At 36.6% G+C, this 21,610-nt stretch overlaps 1 pseudogene; it reads right to left on the bottom strand.

Annotated features, from left to right (window-relative positions):
• LOC129085131 (aurora kinase A-like) overlaps positions 1–21,610 on the bottom strand; it is a 56,222-nt pseudogene that overhangs the window by 25,636 nt on the left and 8,976 nt on the right.

Genomic DNA, 21,610 nt, shown 5'->3' with positions numbered 1-21,610 from the left:
ACTAGTAACACCAATACTGGCAAGCGTGTGAAGCAACAGGAACTCTCAATCATTGCTGGTGGGAATGCAAAATGGTGCAGACACTTTGGAAAAGAGTTCAGCAATTTTTTATAAAATTAAATATACCTTTACCATACAACCCAGCAATCACACTCCTTGGTGTTTACCAAAATTAGTTGAAAAGCTATATCTACACAAAAACTGGCACATGGATATTTATAGTATCTTTATTTATAGTTGCCAAACATGGAAGCAACCAAGATGACCTTCGGTAGGCAGATAAATAAACAAGTTCTGTTACATTCAGACGATGGAAAATTCTTCAGCACTAAAAAGAAATGAGCTATCAAGCCACAAAAAGACATGGAGAAAACTTAATGACATATATATGACTAAGTGAAAAAAGGTAATTAAAAAAGGCAACGTATTGTATTATTCCAAATACGTGACATTCTGGAGAAGGCAAAATTATAGAGACAGCAAAAAGGTCAGTGGTTGCCACAGGTTAAGGGAAGGAGAGAAGAATAAGCAGAGCTGAGAGTGTGTGTAGAGCAGTGAAACTAGTCTGTATGATATAACAATGATGAATACATGTCATTCTACATTTGACAAAACCCATGGAATGCACAGCATCAAGAGTGAACCCTAATGGAACGATGATGGAGATAATACTGTGTCAGAGTCGGTTCATCAGCTGTAACAAGCGTACCACCCATGCACAGGATGTTGATAGTGGGAGAGGCTGTCAGGGCCAGGGCAAGCAGGGAGCATGTGAGAGCTCAGTACTTTCCATTCAATCTTTCTATCCCGCTAAAAACTCCCCCAGCAAATAAAGTCTATTGAAAAGAAGCAATTCTGATGTATGCTGCAACAGAAATGAACCTCAAAAGTTATGCTCAGTGAAATAAGCCAGAGGAAAAAAAGACAAGTAATGTATTATTCCACTTATATGAGGGTCTGGAGACAGGGGGTAGAAACAAGTTGTTCTTTAATGGCCAGAGATTTTTACTTTGAGAGGATGTAAAAGTTTTGAACATGGATAGTGGTGATGATGGCACAACAATGTGAAAGCACTTAGTATCAGTGAATTACATGCTTAAGTTTGTTAAAATGGTAACATTTATGTCATGTGTGTTTTTTCACAATAAAAAAGGCAAAGAAAGGAAAATCTTTGCTTTCGTATTTTTTAGATTTCTCTGTGTTTCCAGTGAAGTTAAGTCATAACCAAGTTAAACATTTATATGAATAATCCTTGCACACAAGAATTAGGGTTTATTTGACTTAAGATTTGACAAATAATTGAACTTTCTCTTTTCTTTCCATCTTTGTCCAAAGACCTAAAACTAAAATTCTCTGTGAAATGCCTTCCATCGCTGAACAACCCTTAATTCTCCTGATAGACTTCACAGTTTAAAAATGGAAAATTCAAAATTAATCATACTGAGTGACAGAATTCAAATTGCTCCTCAAAGTATTGAGTTCAAAGTAATATAAGACTAGGGATAAGATAATACTAAGTTATGAACAATGTCTTGTGATCTTCTCCTCCTCAAACTAAAATTCTTCTCCTTGTTCTGACACAGTAAAAATATGTATATGCAAACAGTACAACTAAGCTGAAGCATCCAAATATATTAGCCAGCCCATGGCACCATCGAGTATGAAGGAATTTCCCAATTCCCAGCTTCTCCCTGAGGAAGGAAGGATAGGGACCACACACCAAATGCCCCAAATTTTATAGCTCCTGCCTAAGGGTTAGGCCCCCATGTGCTACTTTATATAATGATAAAGACATTAGTTCATCAAGACTTGAATGTAAAGACTTGTATGTAAGACCTGGGACCATAAAAGTGCTAGAAGAAAACATAAGCAGTAAGGTCCTTGACATTGGTCTTAGCGATGACTTTCTGGACCTGACTCCAAAAAGCCTAGGTAAGAAACATAAAAAATAAATACGTGGGACTACATTAAACTAAAAAGCTTCTGGACAACACAGGAAATCACCAAAATTAAAGGCAAATTACTGAATGAGAGAAAATATTTACAAATCACATATCTGGTAAGGGGTTAATAGTCAAAATATATAAGAACTCAACTCAGTATCAAAGAAACAAGCAATCCAGTTAAAAATTGAAGAGAGGCTCTGGATAGACATTTTTTCAAAGGAAACATACACTTGGCCAACAGATACTTGAAAAGATGCTCAACATCACTAAACATAAAGGGAAATACAAATCAAAACTACAATGAAATATCACCTCACACCTGTTAGAATGCCTACTACCAAAATGTGAAAAGATAAAAAATGTTAGTGAGGATGTGGAGAAAAGGGAAACTTGTGCACTGTTTGTGAGAATGTAAATTGGTGCAGCCACTATGGAAAACAGTATAGAATTTCCTCAAGAAATTAAAAGCAAAACTACCATATAATCCAGCGATTTTGGGTCCCTATCTGAAGGAACTAAAAATCACTATCTCAAAGAGATTTGTGCACCTCCATGTTCACTGCAGCATTATTCACAGTAGCCAAGATAAGGAAACAACTTATGTTTGAGCTGACAGAGAGAAAGAAAGAAAATGTGAGAATGTCCGGAAAAAGTCCAACCATTGTTAATATAATGAGAACAGTTTGAACGACATAGATGTAACCCGGCAGCCAAGGCGAGTAGACTGGAATGTGCATGCATGAACACTGACCACTTCACTGTACTAGTCAGTGAGGGGTCATAGACGCCATTGAGGGAGCATGTGCACTGTGTAGCCGTTGCATTCAAAATGACTGAGCAAGTAGAGCAAAAAATCTGCATCACATTTTGCATTATGCTTGAACCTTCCTTCATGGAAACTATTCAGATGATTCAGAAGGCCACAGCTATGGGCAACTGGTGATTGGCAGCTTCATCACAACAATATGCCCGTTTATGCATCACATCTCATGCAGAGTTTTTGGCTAAACATCAAATCATCCAGGTGCTCAGCCCCACTTTAGCCCGGATTTGGCACCCTGAGACTTCTGGCTTTTCCCAAAACTAAAATCACCTTTGAAAGGGATGAGATTTCAGACCATCTATGAGATTCAGGAAAATATGACCAGACAGCTGATGGTGATTGAGAGAACTGTGTGAGGCCCCAAGGGGCCTACTTTGAAGGGGACTGAGACATCATTGCCTTATGTACAATGTTTCTTGTACCTTGTATCTTTTTTAATAAATGTCTCTTTTTTTCATACAGCCATACATGGCTGTATACTTTCTGGACACATTGCGTGTGGTTATAATAGAATGTTATTTAGATTCTAAAAAGAAAGAAATTCTGCCATATGGGACAGCATAGATGAAACTGGAAGGCATTTTGCTAAGTGAAATAAGCAAGACACAGAAAGACACGTACTGTACAATATCACATTTATGTGGGATCTTAAAAAAAAAAAGTCCAGCTGATAGAAATAGAATGGTGGTTACTAGAGGCTAGGAAAACAGGGAAAGATTGGTAAAAGGGTACAAAGTTTCAATTATCAGTTATAAGATAAATAATGTCTGAGTATTTGTATACTTTGGTGATGATAGTTTATTGTAGTCTATTATATAATTGAAATTTGCTACAGAGTAAAACATTTGTTCTTACCAAATAAAGAAATATGAGGTGATGGATTTGTTAAATAACTCAATGATGCAAATCCTTTCACAATGTGCATATATATATATATATATATATATAAAATCATCACATCATACACTTTAAATATATTACCATTATTTGGCAATTATATCTCAATAAAGCAGGAAAAAAGAGATCACATTTGCTCCTTATAATGATCCTCTTAGGTAAATATTGCTATTCTTTTTTCAAGCAAAGAAACTGAAGCTTAAAGAATATTAAGTAATTTACATGAGATCAGTAACTACTGGCAAAGTGAACATTAGAAAAATGATCTAATATCAAAGTTTGTGCTCTGAATTATTATGGAATTTGTCAATATCTCCATTATGGTCCATGTTACAACATACAGGGCCCAGCACAAATAATGCTTCTTTTTTATTACAGAACATAAGCATGTAATTCTGTAACACAAAGATATCACATGCAAGCACACCATATGACATTGTAGGTGAAATATTCAAATTAAAACTATAAATTATCACACCCATATTATTACCCTACCAACCACATTGAAGCAGGCATTACTTCTGCTGGATCCCTGTACTATAATTTTCGTACATGTGTTTTTGTTTTAAAGTTAAAATGCATGATAATGAACCAAAAGAAAATGTATGGTGTCCTCTACATCCAAACTGTTTATGTGCCTTTTCTTTCCCCTTCAACCTGATGCCAAAAATTATCTTCTGTCCTGCCTGGCTTCCTCTAATTTAACTTTTCTTGGTGAAGGGAAGTAAAATATATGTATATTTATGAAGCTAGCTTTTAGCTAGAAGTGGAGATAATGAAACAGAAAGACCTGGTGGTTCTGACTAACCACCATAAACTCCAGGAGCTCAGTGAGCTAATTCACAGAATTATCAGCCTGTCTGTACATGTGACATGCTGAAAATGGGGGTCTAAATAGCTCTGTCCTTTAACCTGTGAATCTAGGCAGTACCTACCAACCTTATTCCACTTACTCTCCCACAAACATTTCAGGCTCTTTAAGGATCACATCATAAAATGCTTAGACATCAACTGTTCTTATTTAGACTATGTCAGTGCACAAAATATCACACGGGAATTGGAGCAATTCCTAGATGTGTGTTTAAAGTAAGAAAAACACCTTATTTTTTTTTTAGTTAATAGGCTTTTTTTTAAGCAGTTTTAGGTGCAGAAAAAATTGAGCAAGAAGTATAGAGAGTTATATACTCTCCACATCCCTTCAATTTTTCTATTTTTAATGTCTTGTATTACTCTGGTACCTTTGTACAATGGATGAGCCAATATTGATACATTTATTGTTCATTAAAGTTCATAGTTTACATCATTTTTAACTCTTGGTATTGTATATTCTGTGGGCTTTGACAAATGTATAGAGCATGTACCCACTATTACAGTGTCCTGAGAATAAGATTTTCACTGGTCTAAACATCCTCTATGGTCCACTTATTCACCCCTCCCTTCCTTAACCTATGACAACTGATCTTTTTACTGACTACGTAGTTTTGTATTTTTCAGAATGTCATATAGTTGGAATAATACAGCGTGTAGCCTTCTCAGATTGCCTCCTTTCACTTAGTAATGTATAGCTAAGTTTTCTCCATGTCATTTTGTGGCTTGATAGCTCATTTCTTCTTAGTGCTGCATAAAATTCCATTGTATAGAGGTACCAGAGCTTGTTTATCCATCTACCCATTGAAAGGCATCTTGATTACTTTCAAGTTTGGGAAATTAGGAATGAAGCCACTATAAACATTCATGTGCAGGTCGTTTTGGGGACATAGTTTTTTAATTCATTTGGGTGAATACCAAGAAGCATGATTGCTGAATTGTATTGTAAAAGTATGTTTGGTTTTCTAAGAAACTGCCAAACTCTTTTCCAAAGTATCTGTACCATTTTGCACTCCCACAGCAATGAATGAGCATTTCTATTGCTTCACAGTCTCACCAGCATTTGGTATTCTCAGGGTTTGGAGACTGACCATTCTGATAGGTATATAGTGATATTTCATTGTTGGTTTATTTTGTAATTCTCTAACAACATATGATGTTAATCATTTTTTCATATGCTATTTACCATCTTATTCTTTGGTGAGATTTCTGTCTTTGGCTCATTTTTTTAATTGAGTTGTTTGTTTTCTCTTTGTTGAGTTTTAAGAGTCCCTTATACATTTTGCATGGCAGTTCATTATCAGATAAGCCTTTTGCAAAAGTGTTTCCCCGGTCTGTGGCTTGTCTTTTCATTCTCTTAACAGTGCCTTTTGTAGAGCAGAAGTTTTTCATTATAATAAAGTCCAACTTATCAATTTTTTTATTTTATAGATTGTGCTTTCAGTGTTGTATTTAAAAAGTCATGACCAAACCAAGTCACCTAGACTTTCTTTTATGTTATCTTCTAGGTGTTTCATAGTTTCATGTTAAACACTTCAGTTTATAAAGTACTGTTTCCTACTGTGTTTGTTCTAACAACCAAAAATTTGTATCAAAAGTTTGTTCTGTCCTGGCTTTTCTGGCTAATTGCTTCCTTTTTAAAAATTTTATTTTTCAATTGTTGTTTATATTCAATATTATTTTCTATTAGTTTCAGGTGTACAGCACCATGGTTAGACAGTGATGTACTTCACAAAGTGATCCTCCTACTATTTCAAGTACCCACCTGGTACCATACACAGTTATTACAATATTATTGACTATATTTCCTGTGCTGTACTCTACATCTCCATGACTATTTTGAAACTAACAATTTGTACTTCCTAATCCATTCATGCTTTTCACTCCATCCCATAATCCTCCTCCCCTTCAGCAACCATAGGTCCATTCTCTGTATCTATGAGTCTATTTTGTTTGTTTGTTTAATTTGTTCTTTAGATTCCACATATAAGTGAAATCATGTGGTATTTGTCTTTCTCTGTCTGATTTATTTCACTCATCAGGCTAATTGCTTTCTACTTCCTTCTGTGTTAGATTGTATCCATCTACAAGTCTGTAATATTTCCTTGCAACAATTTTTTATTTCCTTTCTGTTAATTGTATAAGTTATAAATAGACTGCAGAATTAGAGAGAACTATTATCTTCATAATATAATAGAGTGCTTTCGGATAAAATCTGTCCTGTAATTTTAGCCATATTTAGCACAACTAAAGAATTGACACTACCAAGGAGTCTATAACTGTCCAGGTCCTATTTTCAGGGTCAGGTAGACCAGATTTGTACAAGGGGACAGGGGAGAAAAGGTGGAAAGAGATGCACCAAGGAAAGGCTTCCAAAGGCAGGAGTTTGACAGGCTAATACCAAGGCAGTCATAAAAGACTGTTAAATTTGGGCTTTGTCAAAATGTGTGATGACTTGTTTTTGATGTCATTTTAAATTCTCAATAGTGCTTTTTATATTTTGAAACATTTGAAAATAATTCAATTTTAAATGCAGAAGATAAATAAAATTACAAAATTTAAATACATAAAAATTGAAAAATAGAAAAAATATTTTATTTTTAAAAATATAGAAAATAGACTGAATAAAATGAACAACCTCACATCTGTACCTCTCTCCATTGTCAGCAGACAAAGAAAGGTACTGTGGAATCTTATAAAGCCAACCAGAAAGAACTGAGATTTCATTAAACATATCCAGGCAGGGAAGACTTTCAGTGCTAATAGAATTTGTAGTTACTGCTATCAAATGTTTCTCATCATCAGTGAATACACTGTAGAAATATTGAAGCCATTCTTTGAATTTTTTTCTATATCTACCTTAATACAGGCCATGCCCAAACTCACAGCTCTCAGTGACTGAACCTAAAAACAAACAAACAAAAAAAAAAACAACTAAGCGAACAACTAGAACAGGAACAGAATCACAGCAATGGAGATCACATGGAGGGTTATCAGCTGGGAGGGGGAGCAGGGAGAATGGGGAAAAAGGTATAGGGAATAAGAAGCATAAATGGTAGGCACAAAATAGACAGGGAGAGGTTAAGAATAGTACAGGAAAAGGAGAAGCCAAAAAACTTACATGTACGACCCATGGACGTGAATCCGCGGGAGGAATGTTGGTAGGAGGAGGGGTGCAGCGCAGAGGGGGATAAAGGGGAGAAATTAATAGGACAACTGTAATAGCAAATCAATAAAATACACATAAAAATTGTTTTTAAAGTAATGTTCACTGAACCTAACAAAACTGGAGCAAAAAATAGATACATATAAAGGCAAAGAAAAAAAAAGACTATGCCAACTATACAACTTTGCATCTTGAAAATTAGGATGCACGTCAATAAGGCCAGGATTCTGCCTTTTGCAGAAAATAACTACATTCCCTTTACTTTTTTTTTTATTTTGATGGATTTCCTCCCTCTATTCTTGCTGAAATTAAAGCAATTTTTACAGCTCAGGTTGGAAGAAGTGTTTTAGTATCTGGGAATGTCATGAATATTCCTTACTAGGCCCTACTTTTCATTTTTCCCCTTATTGTGTGATGATAATTGCTAACATTTATAGAGTGCTATGTAATACCAGGCTCTGTGCCATGCAATATGCATTAATTACCTTGTTTAATTTTCATACTCACTGACTAAGAGACATTTCTTTTCATTCCCATTTTACACATGAAGAAAACAAGATCTGGAGAGTAATAACTTGCCCGGGATCACGTAGCAGTAGACTAAAATCCAAACCCAGGCCACCTGGCTTGACAGCCCATGGCACATACTGACTCCTGCAATGTTTTCTTACAAGTATCACAGAACTGAAAGTCGGTGATCATTTCCAGTATCTCCCGATCACTCCAGATAGCCAATTGTTTACTGCTTGCAGCCTTGCTCCCTTCAGATTTATCTCACACCGTTACCACTGTGGTTTACCAAAAAATGAAACCTACTCATGTTATTTCCTGCTTCACACCTTCCAGAGCGTCTGCTTGTCTTGCAGAAGATCTAAGTGCCTCAGCACAGCATCCAAGAATGTCCACGGAGGCTGGTCTCTGCTTCATAGTCCTCAGCACCCCTGTCCCATGTCCCACATTTACATTGCAGCAGCAGGGGAGGGACTGTGGTTCCTCACAAACATTCCATGGCCTCTTATTTAGTTCCTGAAACACACAAGCCATTTTTTCGTGTGCATGGGTATTTCTTCCCCCAATGCCTCATTCCATCAAGGAAACACCTCCTATTCAATACCAAAAATCCTTCCCATACCAAACGCTGCTCTGAACCATACACTTTTCAGTGGGTGATATTCCCTTCTCTGTACTAGCAGACTGCTCCCTAGAATTTTGTTTATACACCGTAGTATAGTTGTAATACAGGACTCAGCCTCTCACTCTAGATCACAGGTTCTTTGAAGAAAGAATAGGTTTCATTCACTTAAAACTTATATAAATACTGCATAATAAAGGAACGAGAATAATTCTGGGAGGTGAAAGAGCAATCCAGTGATGAGCCTGAACTCTCCGTTATCATTTGTCAGTTTGAGTGCTTCGGATCTAGGTCACTACTGCTAAGTAAACTCAGGAGTAGAAAGAGAGAAAACCGGTAGCTCCACCTCTCACGGGAGCCTAATCTGAGGCCCACTACTCCCGGGAGCCCGCCAAGCCTCTTGTGTTTTCAGCTCCTGAGCCTTGCTGTAAATGGGACGCATCTGAAAAAGAGTGGCGTGAAGTGTATTAAAGCTCAGTGTTCTGGTTTCAAAATAGGACTAGGTGCTAGGAAACATGTGGATCCAGGCACCGAGTCAGCATTAAAGAAACTCCTCATTGCATCATGGCTTCTTTAGAAAAGTTTTAATTGAAAGCATTTGTGATTTATTTTATATCATAGCTCTGCACATAATGGCCAAGCCATAAACCTTAATAAAACAAGCTTCCTGCTTCCATTCAAAGCAGTTTGGTAAAAAAAACAAAACAAAACAAAACAAAACAAAAAAAAACAAGCAAACCTTCCCCTCCACCCCTCCGCCCACACACACAGCCATATTTTTCATTGAAACAGGAAGGCTGCAATTTTTCCTACTCCAATTCTTTTTAGAATGAAGTGGACGCTAATGTCACTGTCTCCTTTTTTGCACACCTAACACTGCTCATTTATTTCTTGGTCCTAGCAAGTCACTTGCTTCAATATGTCAATTTTCTCAAAGAGAAGGTTCCCATAATAGAACTACCTTGATAACTTAAAAATAAAGGCTAAGAAAGCAATTTTTAAACATAAAACCCTAGTATTTTAAGTTTTTCATAGGTGCTGATGCCAAATCATGCCATTGGCATAACCCCACAGACTTTAATTTCAACTGATTCATTCAACAAGCAGGTATTGATCCCCTACATTTGTTTTTGTTTTTTTTTTTTAAATTTTTTTTTTATTTTTTTAATTAATTTATTTACTTTTTAAATACATTTGTCTCTGCCTTCCTCCCACCTCTTTCCCTTGCCCCCTCCCACCTCCCCTCCCTCAGTTCTTCCCCTTTGGTTTTGTCCATGAGTCCTTGCTATATGTTCCTTGACTTTCCCCTTCCCTTCCCTTTCCCTGCCCCCCCCTTCCCTCTTGTCTCTGTTGATTTCTTTTCCTTTCAGTGTTGCTGGTCATATTTGCCTTGCTTCTTTGCATTGTTGGTTAGGTTCCGCTTATAGGTGAGATCATATGGTATTTGTCTTTCGCCCCCTGGCTTATTTCGCTTAGCATGATGCTCTCCAGTTCCATCCATGCTGTTGCGAAGTTTAGTACTTCTTTTTTCTTTCTGCTGCGTAGTATTCCATTGTGTATATGTACCATAATTTTTTGATCCAGTCATCTACTGATGGGCATTTAGGTTGCTTCCAACACTTGGCTATTGTAAATTGTGCTGCTATGAACATTGGGGTGCATAGGTTCTTTCGTATTGGCGTTTTGGTGTTCTCAGGGTATAGTCCCAGCAGGGGAATCGCTGGATCAAAAGGCAGTTCCATTTTCAGCTTTCTGAGGAAATTCCACACTGCTTTCCATAGTGGCTGCACACAGTCTACATTCCCACCAACAGTGGACTAGAGTTCCCTTTTCTCCACAGCCTCGCCAGCACCTGTTGTTTGTGGATCTGTTTATGATGGCCATTCTGACCAGTGTGAGGTGATACCTCATGGTGGTTTTGATCTGCATTTCTCTGATGGCTAGTGATGCAGAGCATCCTTTCAAATGCCTCTGGGCCCTCTGTATCTCCTCCTTAGAAAAGCATCTGCCCAGGTCCTTTGCCCATTTTTTGATTGGATCGTTTGTCTTCTTGGAGTAAAGTCGAGTGAGTTCTTTATATATCTTGGAGATCAAACCTCTATCTGATGTATCATTAGCAAATATATTTTCCCAAATGGTTGGCTCCCTTTTCATTTTGCTGATGTTTTCTTTAGCCGTGCAGAAGCTTCTTATTTTGATGAGGTCCCACTTGTTTATTCTTTCCTTTATGTCCCTTGCTTTAGGAGACATATCAGTGAAAAAATTGCTGCGTGGAATATCTGAGAGTTTCCTGCCAATGTTCTCCTCTAGGACTTTGATGGTGTAGCGACTTATATTTAAGTCTTTTGTCCATCTTGAGTTTATTTTTGTGTATGGTGTCAGCTGATGATCCAATTTCAATTTTTTGCATGTAGCCATCCAGCTCTCCCAACACCATTTGTTGAAGAGGCTGTTATTGCCCCATTTTATGCTTCTGCCCCCTTTGTCAAATATTAGATGTCCATAGAGACCTGGGCTTATTTCTGGGCTTTCTATTCTGTTCCACTGGTCTATGGGTCTGTTCTTGTGCCAGTACCAGATTGTTTTGAGTATAGTGGCTTTGTAGTAGAGTTTGATGTCCGGTATTGTGATCCCTCCTACTTTGTGTTTCTTTCTCAAAATTGCTGCGGCTATTCGAGGTCGTTTATGGTTCCATATAAATTTTTGAAATGTCTGTTCTATTTCTGTGAAATACGTCATTGGTATCTTAATAGGGATTGCGTTGAACCTATAAATTGCTTTTGGTAGTATGGACATTTTAAGGATATTAATTCTTCCAATCCATGTGCACGGTATATGCTTCCATTTATTTGTGTCTTCCTTAATTTCTTTTTTCAATGTTGCATAGTTTTCTGCATACAGGTCTTTTGTGTCTTTGGTTAAATTTATCCCTAGGTACTTTATCTTTTTTCGTGCTATATCGAATGGTATATTTTTCCTGATTTCTTCTTCTTCTATTGCATTGCTGGTGTACAAAAACGCCTTTGATTTCTGAATGTTGACTTTGTATCCTGCTGTTTTGCCAAATTCACTTATTAGGTTGAGGAGTTTTTTGGTAGAGTCTACAGGGTTCTCTATGTACACTATCATGTCATCTGCAAACAATGATAGTTTTACTTCCTCCTTTCCTATTTGGATGCCTTTTATCTCTTTCTCTTGTCTGACCGCTGTGGCTAGGACTTCCAATACGATGTTGAAAAGAAGCGGTGAGAGCGGACATCCTTGTCGTGTTCCCGATCTTAGTGGGAAAGCTTTCAGTTTTTGCCCGTTGAGTATGATATTGGCTGTAGGTTTTTCATCTATGGCCTTTATTACGTTGAGGAATGCCCCATTTATTCCCATTTTGCTGAGTGTTTTGATCATAAATGGGTGCTGTACCTTGTCAAATGCTTTTTCTGCATCTATCGAGATGATCATGTGGTTTTTGTCTTTTCTTTGATTTATGTGGTGTATCACGTTTACTGATTTGCGTATATTGAACCATCCCTGCATCCCTGGGATGAATCCCACTTGATCGTGATGGATAATCTTTTGAATGTATTGCTGGATGCGGTTTGCCAATATTTTGTTGAGGATTTTAGCATCCATGTTCATCAGCGAAATTGGCCTGTAGTTTTCTTTCTTTGTAGGGTCTTTATCTGGTTTTGGGATCAGGGTGATGCTGGCCTCATAGAAGGAGTCTGGCAGTCTTCCCTCCTCTTGGATTTTTTGGAATAGTCTGAGAAGGACAGGGGTTAGCTCTTCCTTAAATGTTTTGTAAAATTCTCCTGGGAAACCGTCTGGCCCTGGGCTTTTGTGTGCTGGGAGTTTCTTGATTACTGCTTCAATTTCCCCAACTGTTATCGGTCTGTTCAAGCTTTCTGTTTCTTCCTCCTTCAGTGTTGGAAGATTATACTTTTCTAAAAATTTGTCCATTTCATCCAGATTTTCAAATTTCTTGGCATATAATTGTTCATAATAGTTTCTGATGATCATTTGTATTTCTGTGGTATCAGTTGTTATTTCTCCTCTTTCATTTCTGATATTATTAATTTGGGTCCTCTCCCTTTTTTTCTTGATGAGTCTGCTTAAAGGTTTGTCCACTTTATGAATCTTTTCAAAGAACCAGCTTCTGGATTGGTTGATCCTCTGAATTGTTCTTTTTGTCTCTATGTCATTCAGTTCTGCTCTAATCTTGACTATTTCCTTCCTTCTACTTGCTCTGGGATTTATTTGTTGTTGTTTCTCCAGTTCTTCAAGTTGTAGTGTTAGGTCTTTTATTTGAAATGTTTCTATCTTTTTAAGGTAAGCCTGTATTGCTATGAACTTCCCTCTCAGGACCGCCTTTGCTGTGTCCCACAGGTTTTGGACAGTTGTCTGTTCATTTTCATTTGTTTCCAGAAATTTTTTTATTTCTTCTCTTATCTCATTATTGACCCATTCATTGTTTAATAGTGTACTGTTCAGTCTCCATGAGTTTGCAAGTTTTTGAAGTTTCTCTTTGAGTTTAATTTCAAGTTTCAAGGCCTTGTGGTCTGAGAAAAAGTTTGGTATTATTTCAATTTTCCTGAATTTACTGAGGCTTGCTTTGTGTCCTATCATGTGGTCTATCTTTGAAAAACTGCCATGAGCATTTGAAAAGAATGTGTATTTTTCTTCTTTGGGATGTAAGATTCTATATATGTCAGTTAAGTTTCTTTGAATCCCCTACATTTGTAATATTAGTTTAAAATAGATTGAAAGACTATTGTCGAGGAACTTGTTAAATATCTCCTAAACTTTTTGACATGAATAATCCCTGATTTATGTTGAATAAAGAGAATTCTTAGAAATGAAGTGTTTAGTCATCTTCCTTTTTATCAGTCGGGGGGAAAAGACCAATCTTCTAAAGAGGAAAAGAAAAATCACAGAACATAGAATAATAGAGCTAAGAAGGGAAATAAGATCATACTAACTCAGCTGTCCTCAGCATACCCAAGTCTGGAACCCAAGTATGTCCTGATCTCATGAAGAAAGATAGCAAGAGGGGGCCAGGTTGTTACCAAGCATTTTCATTACTTTTTACAATGAAATACAAATGTGAAATGTAGTCATCTTCAAACATCAGTGGAAGAAGGCATTTAAGAGCCTGATTTTTAAATAAATTGAGTTTTAAAGTAATCACTCTTAGATTACCCATCTCTCTTTTCCCTGTCTGTGGAATAGAAAAGTTGTTATGTCATTTTCCAAGAGAGCAAGTATGCCAAAACCATGGATTTAGAAATGAAGTTTGACTTACATTCGCACAAACTAACACACACTAATTCAGGTTAAGATACTACTTCCATTCTTCTCTCCCATCAATTTTGAATGCTTTTTCTATATATAATTTACTCTATTTTTTAAGTTATTTCAGTTGTAAAGTGGAGATAATAATAGTGCCTACACCTAGGCTTTTTATCAGAATTAAATAAGCAAACATGTAAAAAACACAACAGTGTGGCATTTAAAGGTGATTAAGGTCATTAGAGGTGTTATTTAATGGTTAGCTATTATTATGCATTAAAAAGCTATATTTTAGAAGTGAGACACTTCCTCTAATTTGTGTCCACAATTCAGGTGGCACATAGGGATGGGCCAGAGGAAACAAACCAACCTGGCCAATGACCAATAGGAGTACAATAGAATAAAAAGTTTACCTCCATAAAAAGGTGATTATGTAAGGCGGTTACAGGTGCAGAGTTAAACTTTAAATGTGTGTCAGGGGCAGTCTTAATTATCTTTGAAAGTGGCAAAACTTACTTGTGTTAATTTGAAAATGAAGATGTGTACTATGAAGAGGTTATTCTAAAGCCATAAATGGCCCAGACTCAATGAGGCCAATGAAAGGCCTACAAGGGAGCTGGAGATTGGGTACTAGACAAAGAGCTGATGAAGTACAGGACACAGAAAGGGACAGAAACTGAAAATACTAGCTGGGAAGAGATGTATAGAGGCTATAACCATGGGAGGGAAATAGAAAATTACAAAAAAGGAGAAGAAAAAGAAGTAGGAAACAGAAAACTGTGGGATGGAGGAAGGGCAGAACTGTGGATGGCAGGTGGCATTAAAGACATGAATTTAGTGTGGACGTGGGAAATTTGGAGTTTGGGCAAAAGGTATAAATAGGAGTATCATCAGGACTATTGCAATCACGGGAAAAGATTCCAAAAATCAGTTGGAATGGTAGAGATCATATGACCAGGCACCAAACTTAGACCTTTGTCTTGGAGGAGTTAGGCAAGGCAATAGGAGCAATATGAAGCTTTGGAAATCTGCACTGCACAGGAGGCTCCAAGCCACTGACTATCCTCCCTGCTCATAGCTCCCTCCAGAAAAAAAAGTTGCCATAAGTGAGTCTTTTGCTTATGAAGTTGCAAAACCATAAATAATGTGACACTGCCACTTCAGTTATAACTGAAGGGACCAGGAATGGGTGCCCAAACCAAAAGCAGCTAGTGCTGGGGATTAATTACCAGAGAGTCGCTTTGATACAAGATGCCACTCTTATGATCCCATTATTTGGGATGATGAAAAAATGCTCTTAGTCCAACCTACTGGAAGTAAATTGCATCCAGAAAAATCAATGAGGATTAATAGATTCCTGTTCAAAGGGAACAATAAGTAAAATGAGGAGCAATGACAAAGCTCATTCAACAATGACTTTGACAAGATGCATCTCTTTGCCTCATTTTCCTAATCTGTAAAATGGGGATAATCACAGTACCTTCTGCATAGGTTCCTTATGGGAAATAAAGGAATTAAATGTGTAATGTCCTTAGAGCCATAAACATAGTAAACATGTAAAGAGTTGCTGAAAAATGTTTAACTATTTACTTTAACAAAAATCAACTTATATCACCATTTCTCTCTACAGAGGAGTCTTAGGCACAACAGAGCTTTTGATGCACATCAGGGCTAAAGTTAGCCAAATGTCAAGTATACACTAAGATAAGCAAATTGCTCAATTAAATTATAGTTAAGCTTTTCAGTTTTATTTATTTAATAATTGTACTCAGGACTCCCAATATTTGTATTCTGGGTTTGGTGAACCAGGAGAAAGGACAAGTTGTGACTACACTGGATCTTCGGTTCTTAAAGTTTCTTAAGATCTGCAGATTGCCTAATAAGGATGCCAGTCAACAGTAAAAGAACACATTTCAAAGTGAAGAAACAACTATTAACATGATCAGTTGCTGTGAGCTTTTTATATCTTTTACTTCGATAGGCTCATTTTGTGTTTAATAATAAGCATCTGTTTTGATTTTTTATAAGCTATGCTATTTCTGTTTTTCAATTAATTTTTCTAATCAATGTATTCATGATTTATTTCATACCATTTTTAATTGACCAGAAAGTAAAAAAAAAGACAAATTTCCACTGAGAAGCTAATCTAGTTTTTATATACTATACTATTCATTGTTACATTCATCTTTCTCATTTAATTCTCATTGCAAGCTTATTGAATTAGCATTATCATTTCTGTTTTTACAAGAAAAGAGAGAATGAGAGCAAGGGTAAAAATGAAAGCAAGCTAGTGAGAAAGAGGAAAAGATCAACTAGGACTGTATACTTACTTCTCTTCTCTGTAATATTGCATCCAGAAGATCATATTAAACTTTTAAAACTATTTGTCTACATTTTCATAAATAATGAATTCCACATTAATGATGAAACAATTGAGATAATGCAATGTTTTGCTTTGAATTTCAAATTTACCTCTTAATTTCAAGGCCTTGTCTTCTAAGAACTTCCCAGGAAGTATTCACTCTGCTTAATCCTAATAAATGCTTTATTTGTGACATCGTTCCTTCCCAATAGACTCAAAATCTTCCAAGAAAGAGGGCACAGAATTGCTCAAGGGCAAAGATTTAGTGCTGCATTTGAACATGACTCAGTTCTAATCAACTGGGAGCCTGTTGATTTGAGGTATAACAGAGAGTCCTTGCAGGACATGTGCTTTCTAGTTTAAAAACAGGCAGGATTTTTGATAATGTCACTGTTCTATTACAACCAGAAATTTTACTAAAACAGAAAGAGGAAAAGAAAATGCTATCTAATTATTAGGCTTTTTATTTAACTTGACAGATTTAGCCGAGTGGTATCCTTGTTTTTTTTAAGGCTCTAAGTGTATCCTTTGAAAAGAGTTTCTCCTTTACCCAGTATGCTTAGTTAAAAGGCTTCAAAGATTCTTTGTCTGACAAAACAAAAATGGTGACTGGAAATATCATAAAAATTATTATCCTCTCAACTCATCTTTTTTCTGTACTTGTTCTTTGGGTTAGCCATCTTAAAGCACAAACAAAATATAACAGTAGCCACTGCAGAAAATTATCATCTGATAAATTATATTAGTTAAGGCTTTTTTTTTTAATGAAAGTAAATGAAATTTACCTAAGTTGAACAAAATAATAAGAAGAAACTTCTATTTGAATACTGGGCCGGGGTGGGGGGGGCGGGGAGTGTGTGTGTGTGTGTGTGTGTGTGTGTGTGTGTGTGTGTGTGTGTGTGTTTTCCAAGAAAGAAAAAAGGCTTTGGGAAAAACAGGAACTTAGGGAGCTCTGGGGACCCAGTAACAAACATTCATGAAATTTCTAGAATGCTGTATAGAGTTACAGAGCCTCTAGAAACTTTGAGCCTGTGTCTTTTGTGTCAAAAATTTCAAATTCCTGGAAGGGAAATCCTGATTAGTTCAGCCAAGGTCAGGTGATCACCCTTGGATGAATCACAATGGCAAGCTCTTAAAACACTTCCATGGCACTGTGGTACCTCCCCTCAAGTCCAAATATCGTCTGATGCCTACCTATTCTCCAAATATACTCAAACCACATACCCTGTTAGCCAAATATACTTCCCCTTGAGACCTTTATATTTGTTCTGTTGCCTAGAAATTTCCCCCATCACTCTATTTCATCCTTTACATGTCAACCAAAATGTCATTTGACAGAGTTGTTTGAACCTTCGTCCACATCTAAAACAGGTTTCCACCATTAACCTGTCTCATAGAGGTCCATTTTATACCTTCATAGCATTTACCACAATTTGTAACCAGATTTTTATTTTGGATTTTGTTTAATCTGTCTTCTACACTAACTATATAAGAGGGAAGAGATTTTTTTTTTATTCTTTTATCTCAGTTTCAAGACTGGAACAGTGCCTGTTGTGTAGAAAATGGTCCATGAATATTTGTGAATGAATGAATAAATGATGGTTGATGGAGGAACTCCCCTATATTTCAGGGGCTGTTCTCAATCAGGGAAACTGATCATCACTTTACACAGGATCTAGCACGTGATCATGGTGACAACTGACTGATTGAAATTTTGAAAACAAATTTGGCAGAATTTTTACCCCAAACTTATTCATATTCAATATTTTCAGAATCCAAGTAACTTTTTTTTTTCTTCGCATAGGTATTTCTTCTGAAAGAAAAGCAAAACTTGATACTATTTATTTGGGAGGGATGTACATACGGAAAGGATTTGATTTGACTTACATGTGCCAAACACTATAGTTAGATGGTCTTAGTAATATAAAAGAAGTATGGAGATGAAGAAAATTGTCTAAATAGACCATGCCTCTGAATACTTGAAATTCAGAGGCACATAACACATTAATTATTAAGCAAATAATAACTTTTTCTGCTTAGAAAACTATTAAGACTGTAAAAGATTATGTGGGTATAAATATAATAGCAATTCTAGTCCTAACCTTGTTATAGAGGACAAAAGGTGATAATTTATATTGGTATCCACTCATCTATTGGAATTCTAGACCTGGAATCTTCAGGCCCAGATCAGAATATATTAACTGTAGCCTGTTGCAATCCTGAGCAGCACGTGTTGGTGGGGGAAGTGTCTCTTTCACCCTTCCTCCTCATGCCTGTTTTGGAACTCCTACAGATTTCCGGAGGTTATTAGGAGTGGGGCGCCTGAACCCCACCTGTATCCCATGCCCAAGGAATGAGAATGCTTAGTGGTCACCTGTTAAGCAGAATTAGTGCTGTGGAATGAGCCACCATTGCCCAAACCATCACACATCTACACAAATAAGCCCAGGGGTCTTCTTTCACCAAAGCCTGCTCTGAACAATCACGGATCATAGAAGAAAAGTACATGCCTGTGACCACAGCAAAAAGAAGAGCAAAGCTTATATAAAATTGTACCCCCTATCTTGATTTTGAGTTGTTTCTTTTCTTATTGTTGAGTCTTAGGAGTCCATTGTATATTTTGGATTAGAGTCCTTTATCAGATATATCTTTTCCAAGCATTTCTCCTAGTCCGTTGCTTGTCTTTTCATTCTCTTGACATTGTCTGTTGCAAAGCATAAGTTTCAGTTTTAATGAAGTCTAGCTTATCAATTATTTCTTTCATGGATTGTGCCTATGTTGTTGTATCTAAAGAGTAATTTCCAAATCTTAGATCATCCAGGTTTTCTCTTGTTTATATTCTAGAAATTTCAGAGTTTTATGTTTTACATTTGGTCTTTGATTCATTTGAATTAATTTGTGTGAAGTGTATAAAATCTCCATCTAGTTTCTTGATTTCTTTTTTTGTCCAGTTGTTACAGCACCATTTGTTGAAAAGACTACAATTGCTCCATTGTATTGTTTTTGCTCCTTTGTCATCAGTTGATTATGTTTATGTGGGTCCATTTCTGGGCTCTCTATTGTGTTCCATTGACCAATTTGTCTGTTCTTTCACCAGAACACTATCTTGATTACTATAGCTTCAAAGTAATTCTCAAAGTTGGGTACTTTCAGTTCTCTGACTTTGTTATTATCCAATATTGAGTTCTCCTATTCTGAGTCTTTTGTTTCTCCATATAATCTTTGAAATCAGTTTGTAGATATCCATAAAATATCTTGCTGGAATTTTGATTGAGCTGGATCAAGCTAGGAGAAAAACTGACATCTTGACAATACTGAGTCATCTTAATCATGAATATGGAATATCTTTCCATTTATTTAGTTCTTTTTTGATATCGTTCATCCAAGTGTTGTAGTTACACATTTTAAAGTTGTCTCACAGCTCTTTGATATCCGGTTCTGGTTTTCTCTGTTTTCTCTTCGCTTTTCAGCTGTGGAAGTTTCTATTGTTAGGTCCTCCAGCTCACGCAGTCTATCCTCAGCTGTATCCCATCTATTAATGAGCCCAACAAAGGCATTCTTTATTTCTGCTACAGTTTTTTTTATCTCTAGCATTTTTAAAAAATTTTTTCTTAGAAATTTCCTCTCCCTGTTTACATTATTTATGTATACTTGCATGTTGCCTACTTTATTCATTTAAGCCCTTAGTATTTTAATTATAGTTTTTAAAAATTTCTGGTCTGATAATTCCAACATTCCTGCCATATTTGACTCTGGTTCTGATGCCTGTTCAGTGTCTTCATAATGCATTTTTAGCCTTTCACATGCCTTGTAATATTTTTTTGTAAGGCAGACATGAGTCCTGAGTGAAAGGAACTGCAGTGAATAAGCCTTTAGTAATGTAATGATAAGGTGTGCAGAGAAGAGAAGCATTGTATAGTCCTATGACTGCATCTTTTGATGCAGCCTCTGTCCCTGGGCTGGGAGTACCACAAGTGCTTCTCAGTTTGGAACTGGATGGCTGGAGGAGGGGATGGAGTTGGGGGGTTACCTTAGGCTCAGTAAACCTCCAACAGGTTAGCCCTCTAGTAATATAGTTTCTCCTGAATGCAAGCCTTGTTAAGAACAGATTGCTCTAGCCTATATTAAATGGTCCCTCTTCCCTTCCCCCCAGCCCTGGAAGCACCAGGGGATTTTTCTTCACTATTTGTTGTGAGGACCTGGTAGAGGTCCTGGAAGTAAAACTCACAAAAGTGTGCCCCACCGCCAGCCCCATTCCTAGGTTCCCTTGGGGGCCTTTTAAACTCTCAGCATTGTTCACAGAGCCTCCAGCAATTCATCAAGTACAATTCAGTTTTCCTACCTAGCTACTAGTAATTTGAAAGTTTCTATCATGGCCTCTGAGCCTGTCATTTGTGATTTTCTGTATCAGCTTGTCTCTCCGATTTTCATGGCAGCAGTTTATCCTGTGAATTTACTTCTCTGATGAATTAAGGATAGCTTAGTTTTCAATTGGTTCAGATTTTTACTTGTTAGGAGGGAGTGACAACTCATAGCGCTCAGAGTATTCTTTTTTAATTAAAAATGTTTTAATATAATTTAAAAATGTGTAAATGTGATCAAATGACACCTTAATTTATATTTTATTCTTTCTTTTATTGTCCTTCTTTGCCTGGTACTCCTCCCTCAAACTTCCCCACGTGTACCACGGTCTCGCTTTCACCTAACTAGGTAATGTGTTAATAACCGAGTATGTAGTTTTTCCATGCCTTTATAGACCTATATATCTATGTATACCTGTACTTATTCCAAGTTATTTGACATTGGTTTAAGAGAAACAGAGTCATATTTTACATGTTTTTCAGCATCTTACTTTCTTCATAAACTGAACCTCTTGGAAATTATTGCAATTCAACCAGCTTTAATTCATTCTTTTTAAATTCTGCACAATAGTCAATAGAGAGGCTGTGCCTTTAGTTAATGCAGCTGTTACCCTATTACATTCTCAAAACAGCACTCTCAAAAGAATTCTCAGCAGCATTCTCAAAAGGCTCTTGATGTTTATGACGCAAGGTTTAAGGAACAATCAGCTTAGAATTCACTACACTTAGAATCAGAAAATGAGTTTAGTCTTCACCTGTTACACTTCTACAAT

The sequence above is a fragment of the Pteronotus mesoamericanus genome, unplaced genomic scaffold (assembly GCF_021234165.1).
Source record: "Pteronotus mesoamericanus isolate MK-2021 breed Mesoamerican mustached bat unplaced genomic scaffold, CSHL_Meso_final scaffold_21, whole genome shotgun sequence".
In the NCBI taxonomy this organism is placed as follows: domain Eukaryota; kingdom Metazoa; phylum Chordata; class Mammalia; order Chiroptera; family Mormoopidae; genus Pteronotus; species Pteronotus mesoamericanus.
Note: the sequence above shows the minus strand (reverse complement) of the source record. Positions and strands in the feature narration are given on the sequence as shown.